Below are 13,943 nucleotides of genomic sequence, written 5' to 3' on the forward strand. Positions count from 1 at the left end.
GTGAAAAGAAATATCCTGACACTGAAAAGTAAACAAGTTGATAGTTATGGAAATAGGGAAAATCTTGAGTGATTTTCAACCAGTGAATGTATATCAAGTATTTATAGTATTTCAAGTGATGAAGTTCAAATGTTTTAAACTGTGTATTGGAAGAAACAGATTGTTAATTAAAAAAAAAAAAAGCTTAATGAACTTTCTATGGATTTTAGCCACAAGTTTGCTCTTTTCCAGCAAAGTTGCACGTGATTTCAAAGCCAAAAGATTCACACTCACACTCACACTCACACTCACACTCACACTCAACTATGTTCATGGGAAAAAGTGATTTTAGTTATAAAATTTCGATACTTGATATTTTTTTTAATTAGTATAAGCTAATTATAAGGTAATATATATTCGAAAAACTCTAAATCATTTTATAATAAATATCTCTGTAGATGATGTGCTTGAACCTGAGATTTATAGGGATAATAAGTAGGCATTATTATATTAAAAACCCTCCATTAATTTTTTTAGAGAAATAACCCTCAATCAGATTTATTAAAAAAATAACCTCCAAACTGTTACATAAGATGACCTCGTGTGTCTGTAAAAAGCGAGGTCAGGTCTTACGTTTTACGAAAAGTGAGTTTCATACATTTATTATTACATTTATCCAATATTAATCTGAAAAAGTTGATGGATCTCACGCCCTATAAAATATGAGGTTCATTAAACAAGTTTTATAGGATCCGAGGTAGTCCTACGTGGATAGTTTAAGGGTTATTTTTCTAACAAATGTGATTGGGGGTTATTTTTCCAAAAATAATTAATGGGTTTTTTTTAATACAATAGGGCATAATAAGCATCTCAAGTGATGGATTTTAACAGTAAATGATGTTAAAATATGGGTTTTGTACATGTTGAAAAACAGCATCCTTGAAGATTGAACAAGGGAAGGTGGAGTTTGATACTGTAAGTGAGAAAGGAGAAAAGGGAGTTGAGAATCCAAAAAGTGAAAAGTGCGATGTATTTTGAGCGGTACAAAGTTGATACAAATGGATCTTGTGGCTGCCATCTTTTTGTTTTAGGTGGCATTGCAAGAATGAGCCTCTTCTCTGTGGGGTTCACACCTCTTTTTCCCCCAGAATCTCTCTCCTCATAACACAAACAACAAATGTGCATTAAGCTGCTCATAAAATTAACTTACCCAAAGTTTGAAATGATTCTAATCCTAAATTTCATTATCTATAATCTTCTTTCTTTGTTTCAATTTTGAGTTTTTTTTTTCTAATAAAAGCAAAGGCTTCAGATGGTTTTGAAATCATCGTCATGCGATAACTATCTTGAAACTAACACGAATCTGGAGTAAAATCTAAGTTGATATAAAGAAAACCCTTCAGCTGCCATGAGCTAGGATGAAGCTTTGTCTGGATTGTTCTTGATATTGACTTATTCTCAGTATTGTGCATAAAACCATGATGTAGTAATAAAGAGAATGGACCACATGCAGCTACTCATTTTTCTCATAACTATGAAAATATTCCTCTGCTTAATTCTAAATTATTCCGTCCAACCAATCAAAATCCAACAACGTTTATGCTTCCAAAGTGGTGAGATGGTTGACAAAAAGCACACTGGACTATTTCAAATCGATATTACTCAGATTTGGATGTGTTCAACGACAAACACATGAATTTATATTTGGGGAGACGAACTATAAAGTTTCAAGAGGAGAAAAACAAATTATCAATAAGTCCATCCCTGGATGTGTCAAACATGAGCATATTAATCTGGTAAAAGTTATTCAGATTGTATTCAATACTAGTGTCTGGATATGTGTCAAATAAGAGTGCTTCAAGGAAAACGACAAGTTCGAGCAACATAGGTTCACATTTCTAAGTACTTTAAACATTTTGCAGAACAAAATAACTGATAAGAAAACCTTGAAATAGGCATGGTTTATTAACATAGGTCTGTCTGCAAATAAAAGAAACTGAGATACCTAAAATATGCACTGAATGGATAGCAGGAATTATCGAGGCTTTCCTATAAAATTTGAATCTGGGATCCAACAAATTACTGATCATGAAGTTAAATAAATGTGGAAAACAAATTAATGCACAACTTCACCAAAAAGGATTATCTATCTAAGTTTTAATAAGGAACTCCAAATGCTTACATAGATGCTTTCAATTATGATGCAAATTGATGGATCTGTGCTCATTTGGTCAACTTGTACATCACCGAATGGATGCCCTTTCCTTTTAACCTCACAGTGGAAACTTTGAGACCAACTTGTCGACATGAATTAAAATATCGTCTATGCGAGGGCGAAGAGTAGCTTGAGTCTGGCCACTTAATCTGTGCATTTACAATAGCCAATGGCAGGCTTCCTCCGATTCTCCAAGTGCATACTCAAATTGGGATACACCATACCTAGAATAAATGAAAATTAATAACTTAAGCAGCTAAATTAAAGCTGCTAACTACGTAAACTGAAATGGTTTACCGCGGACGACAAAAGCATAAATGAAGGTATCGACAGAACAGTGTAACCTGACATGATGAAACTTCATTAAGAGTCCTTTCATTCGAGGAATTTCGGGAAGGATATGAAACTCCTAAAAGAAAGTTTTATCACAAGCATCATAAAAAAACAACCTAGTAGACCAACCCTCTGTCATACTACTGTGTACAATATTGTCAATTTATTAGCATTGCTCAACATAAAGTACATGTTATCAATTTGGCAAATAATGATTAGCATATAAATTCATCAACTTGTCAAGTGCCGAATCACAATCAATCAGGTTACATAGAATCATCACTCTTCATATCAATGCCAACAGAAAACTTCATAAAGAAAAAAGAATATGCACTGTTTTTTGTATTATAGAACTTTCACATCAAATACTTAAAATGTAATCCTTGGTTTAAGACAGAAGGAAACAAATAAAAATAGTCAGCTATAAGATTTCCCAAATACTTTGTTTACCATATTGTTTGTCAAAAAAAATGAACAATACTGAAATGAGATTGCAACAACAAAAAAGGCTAACCATATGATAACTAAGACTGTATTTGTGCATGTATAAGCGTTAAATCTTACATTATTGCATATAAAGTGCAGCCCAACGACCAAATATCAGTTCTTTCATCAATATATGCATCACTGGGGCAATCCCACAATTCAGGGGCTCGGAAAGGTTCTGAACAGTGCTCAGATGCCCATTCCTACATATGGATTATTAGCAAGAAAAAAATATTCTTCACATATTTTAATTATATGAAAAGGTAAATGCATCATATAAATAAGCCAATAATGTATTTATACATAATTTTTATGTGTTTAAAAAGAACACGTCTTTTTTTATAGAAGTAGAATATCAAGCGTACATATTTAAGGAACTAGAAGACCTTGGGTGGTTATTTTTAAGAAAAGACAAGAAAGAAGTTGTAAGCACAGAAACATAAGAAGAAACATAAAGAAGAAACAAACACCTGAAGCTGTAGTGCCTCTGAACGGGAGCGAATTTGATTCCTGGAAGGACGGGAACTCCCAAAATCCATCAATATAGCAAGAGGCCATTTTTCCCTTTTCTTTGGGATAAAAGAATATTAGCAGGCTTGACATCATTATGTGCATATGGAGGCTCAAAATTGTGCATATGTTTGAGTCCTTCACACAGCTGTGGAAACAATTTGGTCCAGTCAAAATGCTTCTAGCCACTTTTTATAAGTTGTGACATCAGTGAAATCAGAAAATAGAAAACACTATTAACAGAAATTCTAGTACACAAAAAGAGCAAACACTGGAACACAGAAGCCAGATGTTTAGGTATAAATAAATGCATCAAATCCGCTGCTAATCAGTGTCATATTACTGAGAATGCTATTTCAGGCCCTTAAAAATGCATTTCAAAAGGAATGGCATCAAATAGTTAAAAAACATAAGAATCATTTACTCATCTGCCGAAATATTTGAAGAACATCTGAGGCAGAAAAAAATCCCTTTCTAGCAATCATAGCTGTGGAATTGTCCAGTAATGTTCCATCCAAATGAACAGGAAATAGTAAATATGCTTCGTGATTCCATGATCCTTCTTGTGTAGGCTAGCAAAATGAAATCAAAATATTTTAGACAATGCAATTACATGAAAAGTAATTTGAAAGAAAAAAAATAAAGCGAGCACACAAGAATCTCGAAAAGTAGTTTCCATTGCCAGTTTTACACCAATCTTATGGGTAAATGAGTCAACAAATTTCAGAAACATTTAAGATGCATGTAACTGCTTTTAATATTAATTAAAATAGGGGATGTGCATAATTACCTTAACAGAAATGATAGCGTGATCAAGAAGCGGAAGCAGATTAGGGTGGCTAAACAAGGATGAAACACGGATCTCCTCTCGAACCAAATCCAGCTGCTCATTATTCTGAAAGAGAACTTTCTTCAATGCATAAGTTCCAGCATCTGCAAATGCAACCCAACTTATGTTTGTTCCAAAACCAATTTAACTTTATATTGAGCCTACAAAGAATACACAATTTTAAAATAAAGAAAAATCCTGCAAACAGCATAGTTCCCAAACCAAGAAACAATACCAGATCCATTTAAGATATAAATTCAGAAAACAAAAACAAAATGCATACATGAGATATAAGATAATTCCCTATTCCCTATTAACTACTTAGCAAAAACTTCTAATCCAAATGCTTTGGTTCTTACAACGGAGCTGAGATCAAAGCTTCAACTGATCGATAATTTTAGTTCTACAACTCTAGTGGGGATGGGATAATCATTGAAATTCCACTTTATTTTCACCAAACGTCAATTATAATCCAAATTTCTTAGATTATTAAATTACTTTTGAGGCATAGAAGGAAAAAAATGATAACTTCAGATCCATAGACTAATCTAATGAATAATCCAAGAACAAAATAACCCCCAAGTTTTACTATAAAAGTTCATGAAATACGATATATGGATTCAATTTTCAATTGAAAAGAGACTGGAATTGCCAATAAAACAGCCATATAATAGCACCAAACTTCAATCAAAGAAATCGCCATATATAATATCACCAGAATGTAAAGACCCCATACATTCAGTCACATTAAGATAATAAAAACAAAACACCATTTAGCTGAACAAAAGATTCAAACTAAATATAAGAACTGAAAGCAATTGCCGATTACAACTTAAAAAGCACCCAGATCAACAACAGAATAAATAGAAATATCATAATTATAAAATCCTTCAAAAGATTAAACGGAGGTTATTTTGAAGGAGAACGAACCAGAGAGATGTGAAGGGTCCTTAACCTTTTTGGCTAAGCCACTAGCCAAAGCTGAAGAGGAATCAGATACGACTTCCTTCACCAGGTAAACATAGGCGAACCCACCTACGCCGAGTTGCCTTACGATCTTGAACCTGTTGTCGTTGATCCAAACGTCCCCTCCGCCATTAACGGCGTCGAACAATGCATTCAGACCTGAAAATGAACACCCCATTTTGTCGTAACCGTTTTCGGTTGGGTCCGGAATTGGACTTCGACTTAAAAAATATGGATTGGAATCGTCACCGACCATTTTAAAACGAATTTAGGTGGGTCGGACATCATCTTATCTGATTTACGTTTTTACCATAAATGTGTCGGGTTTGGAAGTCGGTTACGGTCAAGGAAGGATTAGCACATTTGAACCGCCCTTTCGGTACCAATTAATTTGTCGATTGTCTTAGTTGAGAAAATTCAAAATTTAAATAAAAATTTAATAGACCCGATTCAAATTACTTACAATTGACTGATTTGAATACCCTTAAAAGATAAAAGCGTTTGACTCGTAGCGGAGTATAAAATCGAATTAGGATAGCAAGTGTGCAAATGTGAGAATAATAAATAAAACAAGAAAAAATAACAAAATAACAAAACACGTAAAAAATAATAAAAATATAAATAAAATAAATAAAATATTAAAAAATAAAGACACAGATAAAAGAAAAATATTAATGGAGTAAAAAAAATAAAAAAGATAAAAGAAATTAAAAAAAAATAAAAATAATGTGTACATATAAATAGTATCTACTAAAACAAATAAAAATAATAAATATATAATACTAAGTAAAACAAATAAAAATAAAGATATACATGATATTAAAAAAATAATAAAAAAATAAAATAAAATAAAAATATAATATATATAAATAAATAAAAACAAAAATAGAATATTAAGAAAAAAAATATCTACATAGTAAATAGAGAAAAATTAATACATCTATACATACATATATATATATATATATATATATATATATATATATATATATAATGATATAAGATATATATAATAAAAATAATATAATATAAATAAAAAAAAGGAATATAGTGAATAAATAGAAAATATAATTAAAAATATATATATATATGAGACAAAATTAATATAAAAGTAAAATTAAAGGGTAAATTTCAAGGTAAATTAAAGATTAAAATTAACTTAGGAGGAATATTAAATACTTTAAAAAAAAGAACATGCCTCGGGAGTAAATCTAGATTCGAAACTTCGAAATCTCACCCCTTTTTGGTAATAGGCGCAACTCACGCTTTGGGTTATTCAAACAAAATCTCAAGAAAAAATAACATGCACATGCGAGAAATGAACGAATCAATGTAAAAAAAGATACTACATTTTATTTCATTTTCGAATCGTTTACAATAGCTTTGCCTTTGTATTTTTTCGTGCTTTCCTCTGTATCTTGTATGTAAATCGTGTGTTACAAATGGGGAGGATTACATTTATTTATAGTGAAAAAAACTAACTATTTTTAGAATCCTATTAACAATAGAATCCTAATGCAACTAGACTCCTTGCTCGATTGTTGCACGTTTGTTGGTGTGGTTGTTGCTTTAAAAGATATGGTGGTAGAAGAGTCCTCCTAGGAGAGAAACTTTTGCTAGTTCTATCTTTTAAGAAAATTGGTGTCTACAGCTGCCCCTCTTTGTCCTTTTTCGTGGAACGAAAAATAGGACAAATATAAAAAGACACAAATTTTCGTTCAGTAGAGTTGAAGAATAACTCCATGTCGAATTGAGTTGCGGATGGCTCCTCCGTCGCGAAGTCGAGTCTATCTTGAAATGATTTGAATAAGAATGTGGCTTCTCGTTGTAGTCCACTTTGGTCTTCTTCTCGGTTTAAAGACCTTGGCTAAAAATTCGACTGGAAAGTAATCCCTTGACTCCACAATGTGGTTGATATGCTCTCGAGCTGAATGAAACTGAACTCGAAAAGTCTTCGTTGATAGATAGTTTTTCTCGACTTAAGCTATGCTGACGGAAAAAAGGCTTCTTGCTACTAAGGCACGGCTAACCCAGATCTTCTTCTCGGCTTGAAAACCTCGATTACAGCCGGACAATAGTGTGATTGAGGTGTCATCTAGCTGAATGGAATCGAACTCGACAATTTTTGTTGACAGATAGCCCTTCTTGCCTTGAGTTATGCTGTAAATTTGATTTACCTCTGAGTTGAATGTAATCGAACTCGAAGGTCTTTGGTGATAGATAACCCTTCTTTTAGTTGGATATCCTTCGTCATGAAGTTGAAATCCAATCTAGAGATGGATGCTGCTTGTGTGCATGATTCTCCTTCGTCGTGAAGTTAAAACCGCGGGTGGCCCCTTCGTCGTGAAGTTGAGCTTGGTAATTGGATATCCTTCATCGTGAAGTTGAAATCCAAGTGGGTAGTATTGTTCCGAGTCCAATATCCTCCGTCGTGAAGTTGAAATTGGCTCTGGAACTGGGAAATTGTTTGTTGACAGTCAGCCGCCCCTTCGCTGTGAAGTTGAGCTTGTGTTGTCTCTAGTTCAGTATCCTTCACTGTGAAGTTGAAATTGACTCTAAATGAAACTGAAAAGTTGTTTGTTGACAATCAGTCGCCCCTTCGTTGTGAAGTTGAACTTATGTTGTCTTGAGTCCAATATCCCTCGCTATGAAGTTGAAATTGGCTCTAAAACTGGGAAACCCTTTCTTCGTGAAGTTGAGCCTCAAATGGCACGATATCCTCCGTCGTGGAGTTGAAATCGTGGATGTGCGGGTACGATATCCTCTGTCGTGGAGTTGAAATCGCGGATGGCTCCTTCGTCGTGAAGTTGAGCCTTGACTTGAATATCCTTCGTCGTGAAGTTGAAATCCAAGTATTGTATGTTGCGGGTGGACACGATTCCCTTCGCCGTGAAGTTGAAACCGTGGATGACCCCTTTATTGTGAAGTTTGGCTTCGAGTTAGATATTCTCCGTCGTGAAGTTGAAATATACTCTTGAGCAAATTGTGTCGCTTTGAGTTCAATATCCTTCGCCGCGAAGTTGAAATTGACTCTAGCTAAAACCTGAAAAAGTTATGCATATATGTGATGCTATGGATGCAATGCTCTTAGGTGTGCCTAAAATGCATATGCAACATATGTTATCTTGGGGCTCTGGAGAGAAATCTCGATCTTCGATTGCCTGTCTGGAATCTTGATTCTTGAATCTTCAAGTTCTGATCCTTGATCTTGAATTCTTCAAATGTTCAAATCTAATGTGTATATTCTATTTTTTGATTTGAGAAATGCTTCTCGACCATCTCAAGTATGTGTCTGAGCTGAGTGTAACGGTTCAGATGATGCTTCAAGAGAAGTTGTCTCGAAAGAGATAGAATTCGTTTCAAGGAAAACGATCTCAAAGATATCTGTTGTTTCATGAAAACGGTTTCAAGGGAAACAAAATTTTGTTTTAAGGGAAATAAATTTGAAGATTTTGTGTTTCAAGAGAAACTGTCTCAAGGGAGACAAAATTTGTTTTAGGGGAAATAAATTCAAAGATTTTGTTTCAAGGGAAATTGTCTCAAGAGAAACGAAATTTGTTTCAAGATAAACTGTCTCAAGAGAGACAAAACTTAGTTCCAAAAGAAACTGTCTCAAGGGAGATGAAATTTGTTTCAAATAAAACATATTCAAATAATTTGTTTCAAGGGAAACTGTCTCAAGAGAGACAAAATTTATTTCAAGGGAAACTGTCTCAAGAGAGACGAAATTTATTTCAAGGGAAATGTTTTCAATGTTTATATTTCAAGAGAAACTGTCTCAAGGGAGACAAAATTTAGTTCCAAAAGAAAATGTCTCAAGGGAGACGAAATTAGTTTCAATGAAAACAAATTCAAATATTTTGCTTCAAGGGAAACTAGAAAATTGTCTCAAGAGAGACAATGGTGAGCATGATTCCCTTCGTCGTGAAGTTGAAACCGTGGATGACCCCTTCATTGTGAAGTTGAGCCTTGGAATTGGATATCCTTCGTCGTGAAGTTGAAATCCAAGTAAGTTGTATTGTTCCGAGTCCAATATCCTCCGCCGTGAAGTTAAAAATTGTCTATGGAACTAAGAAATTGTTTGTTGACATCCAGCCGCTCATTCGCTGTGAAGTTGAAATCCAAGTATTGTATGTTGCGGGTGGACACGATTCCCTTTGCCGTGAAGTTGAAACCGTGGATGGCCCCTTTATTGTGAAGTTTGGCTTCGACATAGATATATTTCATCGTGAAGTTGAAATCTACTCTCGAACGAATTGTGTCGCTTTGATTTCAATATCCTTCGCTGTGAAGTTGAAATTGACTCTGAATGAAATTGGAAAGTTGTTTGTCGACAGACAGTTGCCCCTTCGCTGTGAAGTTGAGCAACCACCATCAATGTGCTTTGAATCGAGTATCTTTCGTCTTGAAGTTGAAACTTGACTCTAAAGCTGTAAAAATTATGTATGTGAAAAAATGATGCTCTAAAATGCATGCATAATGAATTAGTTCTTGTTTTATTTATCGGACAGAATCTCATTTTTTGTCTGCTGGTTCCTGCACGTGGAGAAAGATCTTTGGAAGATCTGATAATTCCCGTCAGGATATTGAATTCCCAAAGATGCCCCAATATTCGATGTTGAATCTAAAAAATGCCCCAACATTTGATGTTAAATCTAAAAAAATGCCCTAACATTTGATGTTCAATCTTCAAAGATGCCCTCATTGTTCCTCATTTCTTTCTTCAGCATTGATTCTAAGTATGAGATTATTGTCTGAGAGCCACATGTCATTTACCAAGATCCACTCTAGAGAGATTGTCTTGTTTGAAAAAATATTTCTCTTTTATTTTCAAAGTTCTGAAAATATCAATTAAAAGAGTTTCGAAAAATGTTTAATCAGAAGTTTTGAAAATATTGCCCCTTTCATGGTTTTACAATTGAGACGAATCATAAAACTAGAGTTCATTGGATATCAAAGAATTAATTACAATGTTAATCCTTCAATAAATTATAGCTATTTGACACGTGCCAAGATCAAAGCTATTTTTGGGAAATGGTTAAGTAAGAAAATGATAAAAAAAAGTCTTAGGTTATTGTATTTGGTCAAAGGTTTGGCATTTTTGTTTATTTGATGCTCAAAGGTTTGATGGGGTAGCTTGTATGCTCGTCAACTGGAAGTGTTTTCCGACTCCCAGCTTTCATGGGCACGCTCGGATTGTGCGATGCCTTATCAAGGAATTTGTGCGATCGCCTCAGCTGCCCAATTTTTGTATTCGAGTCGCCTTTTCAGGTTTTCAACTCGAATCCTCCTTTGGTTTCAAGACGTCATTCAAAATTTACATCTTGAACCCCCTTTGTTATTTTTCTCTATCATGCATTAATTACACTATTTTTTGCAAATAAAGATTAATCCTGATGGGCGGGATGAAATCTGAAGATTGTCTCTTCTGTTCAGAACTTCATGTATGATTAGAAGGGACTTTTATGGCATGTAACGTAGGTCATGGTTCATGGTTATGAAATAAAGGGATAAAAGGCCCAAACAAGTGTTTAAGGGTGATTGAACCACAGATCAATTCATTCTGATGTCGTCAATCATATCTTGCTCAATTTGAATATGCTCGTATGTGTCTCTCTCTTGATGCTCTATTATCTTTGAATGGAGTGATTCTGTGATTCAGAAATGATTGTGCTTGATCAATCTCATTTGATGCTCTATGATCTTCGAGTGAAATGGTTCAGTGATTCAAAAATGATTGTGCTTGATCAATCTCATAGTTTGAATCTCGATGCATCGTTTGAATCGAGAGAACCTTTGCATATGCATCTTGTTTTCTTTTTTCTTCAATTTTCCTTTGTTTTTTTCTCTTTTTATTTTCTCTCTACTTTTTTCTCTTTTTGTTCTGATTGAATCTTCACACTTGGCATTTGGTTCACCTTTCGGTATCTCATCTGAATCAATGTCTTCACTCATGCAAGTAGATTGTCTCCACCTTACCCCCCAGTGTGAAGGGTGATCCTTGGTTAGGGTTGAATCAGAAGAAAAATACTATAGGCTCAAAAGGGGACACAAGAGATATATATTTTCTCCTGTTATGAAGAGGTAAAGAAAGAAAGCCGTTCATCATTTCATACATAGAAGCTTTCACAGAAGAGGTATCCCCAGGGGGATAGATTTTCAGGATTAATTTTATTCACATGAAAACAATGTAATTAATGCATGATAGAATTATTTCGAGTGAATTTTTCTTTCTGCTTCTTGCCCCCAACATGTCTCAATGGTCAGGCTCCCTGCGAGATGCCCCAAGTTGTGTCTTAGAAGAATGCTCATGTTCAAATGAACAACTCAATGCCTTGGGTTTTGATGGCATAAAAATGTCAATTTTGAGTCTAAAAAGACAATGGTGTGACTTGATCGACTCAAAGAAAGATATGGTATGAAAAAGTTTCAAAGGGGTGGTAAAACTTGGTGTTTTTGGTAATGACCATGAGTTATTTTGGGTAAAGAATCAAGGTATTTTATTTTGGGGTTTGAGACAGGATAAGAAAGGTCTAATCTTGCCATATGTCAAAAATCTATAATTCTTGAAGAATTAAAAGAATCCTTAATTCATTTAATATTCGAAGAACTAAAGATTAAAATTTGTTCAATTTCTCAACCTTAGAAAGTAGCATAAATTCAATCGTTTAAAAGATTAAGCAAAAGATCAAAGACGTGTTCAAACAAAACAATCCTCTAGGTGCAAATGGTATATGCAATTCCCCCTTCTTCGGCTGTTCATGCCCATGAATCCATTAGGTTTTGGATCTTGTGTGTAACACCCCCAACCCGTATCCGACCCGGATACGAGTCCGAAGTGTCACATTGACTTTTCAAACCTTGACTCTTAAGAAAAATCCCGGGAAATTTAAAACTTTATTTAAAACAAAATACAGACTTTATCAGAGTGCTCGTACTTAATGACTTATTACATGCCAACACTTTATACATAACCAAAAACATACTTTATCCAATATTTCTGATCTGATCTTTTGGTAAGGAAAACTGACCTGTCTTGCTCCGCATCCCTCCTTACTTTTCTCGAAACCTACGTGTGAAACAATCACACGCTAAGTCGAAGACTTAGTGAGGCATAATCACTTATAATGCACTTTAAAACATATATTGATACATGCATGTTCTGTTCTATCATGTTATAGAAATTCCAGGCATTTTTCATATCGTATAGAATCATATCAGATTAATCGCAGTAAATACATACATACACATAATTCATCATTCACATGTTATCACATAATCACATACTTTTTCAATCCAACACTATACACACAACATCATATCCTTTCTATAGCATTTATCATACCACTAACTTATATTTGTTCATATCTCTGGATTAGCCCATGTACATATGTGAGAACTATCGATATGTGAGTCTATAGAGGTTGTGCACTATGCTGTCACCACAGCTCGTATAAATGCACCGAAGTGCCCGTAGAATTGCACCGAAGTGCCCGTAGAATTGCACCGAAGTGCCCGTAGAATTATGTCCATAAGGACCACGTAGAATTCCTTAAGAATCATATACATATACTATGGATCAAGTATGTGTCTTTCAAGACTTCACACAGGTTCCAAAGGATATACATATGTCCTAAAGAACCGAATAAACCCTCGACTCTTGGCATGCCAACTATACCCCTAGCTCTCATGACACATAACATGGGCGTTATCATTTATTTCATTTCAAATATACACATACACTTGTAATTCACTTTCACATATCACGTAGTTCATCTACCCGTAGATCATTTCTCACCCAATCACCTTTATTCATATAAACATACTTATCATATCTTGTTCACATAAGATCATATACTTCATATAATATATCGAAACACCTAGAACACTTTCCCGTAGCTTATAGTCATAAGTTTTGTCTCGTAGCATATACTTGTTTTCACATATATATATTTCCTATCAATTCTTATACCATAACATAATTCCTTTAACATACATAACATATCATGTAACATTATAATAGAAATACTTATAAGTCATATCACTTAGAGCACATATCTATACTTATAGTCACATTACTTATATCTTAATCTTATGCCTTCTCTTAGACCTATATATATTCACATGTTCAGGTAATCCACCATTTCATCACATAATTATGTATTCCTATAACTCATTTCATTTCATTTCATATCTCTATATGTGTATATATATATATCCTCAAGATTTATCCTAATATAAATCATATAGCACTCTTATAATTCATATTCATATTCATCTATGTCAGACTTATAAACACATCTCACTTTTATTATTTCTTTATGTATAATCTAATATGTTTACTTAATTCAATTTCATATAACTCGTATAATATTCTCATATAACTTCACAAATTTCTATCATTCAACCTATGTGTTATAGCTTTACTTAAACATATGAATCTTTCCCCTCTAGCTTATCTTATATGTTCATCTTATCATTTATGTTCAAATCTCCTAGTTAGTGTACTATTCTCACTTCATCCTATAGATCAATATTATCCCGCTTATTTCACTTATCATATAATCATATAATTATATTTTACCATGATCACATAGTTTGCATCTCATCTAATTCATAACCTTT

General features: G+C 33.8%; 1 pseudogene; it reads right to left on the bottom strand.

Moving 5' to 3' along the window:
- Positions 1-2,047: 2,047 nt before the first annotated feature.
- LOC120139647 lies at positions 2,048-5,496 on the bottom strand (annotated as a pseudogene).
- Between the last annotated feature and the right edge of the window lie 8,447 nt (positions 5,497-13,943).

Source organism: Hibiscus syriacus, unplaced genomic scaffold (genome assembly GCF_006381635.1).
Source record: "Hibiscus syriacus cultivar Baekdansim isolate YM2019G1 unplaced genomic scaffold, ASM638163v2 tig00002237_pilon, whole genome shotgun sequence".
NCBI lineage: Eukaryota > Viridiplantae > Streptophyta > Magnoliopsida > Malvales > Malvaceae > Hibiscus > Hibiscus syriacus.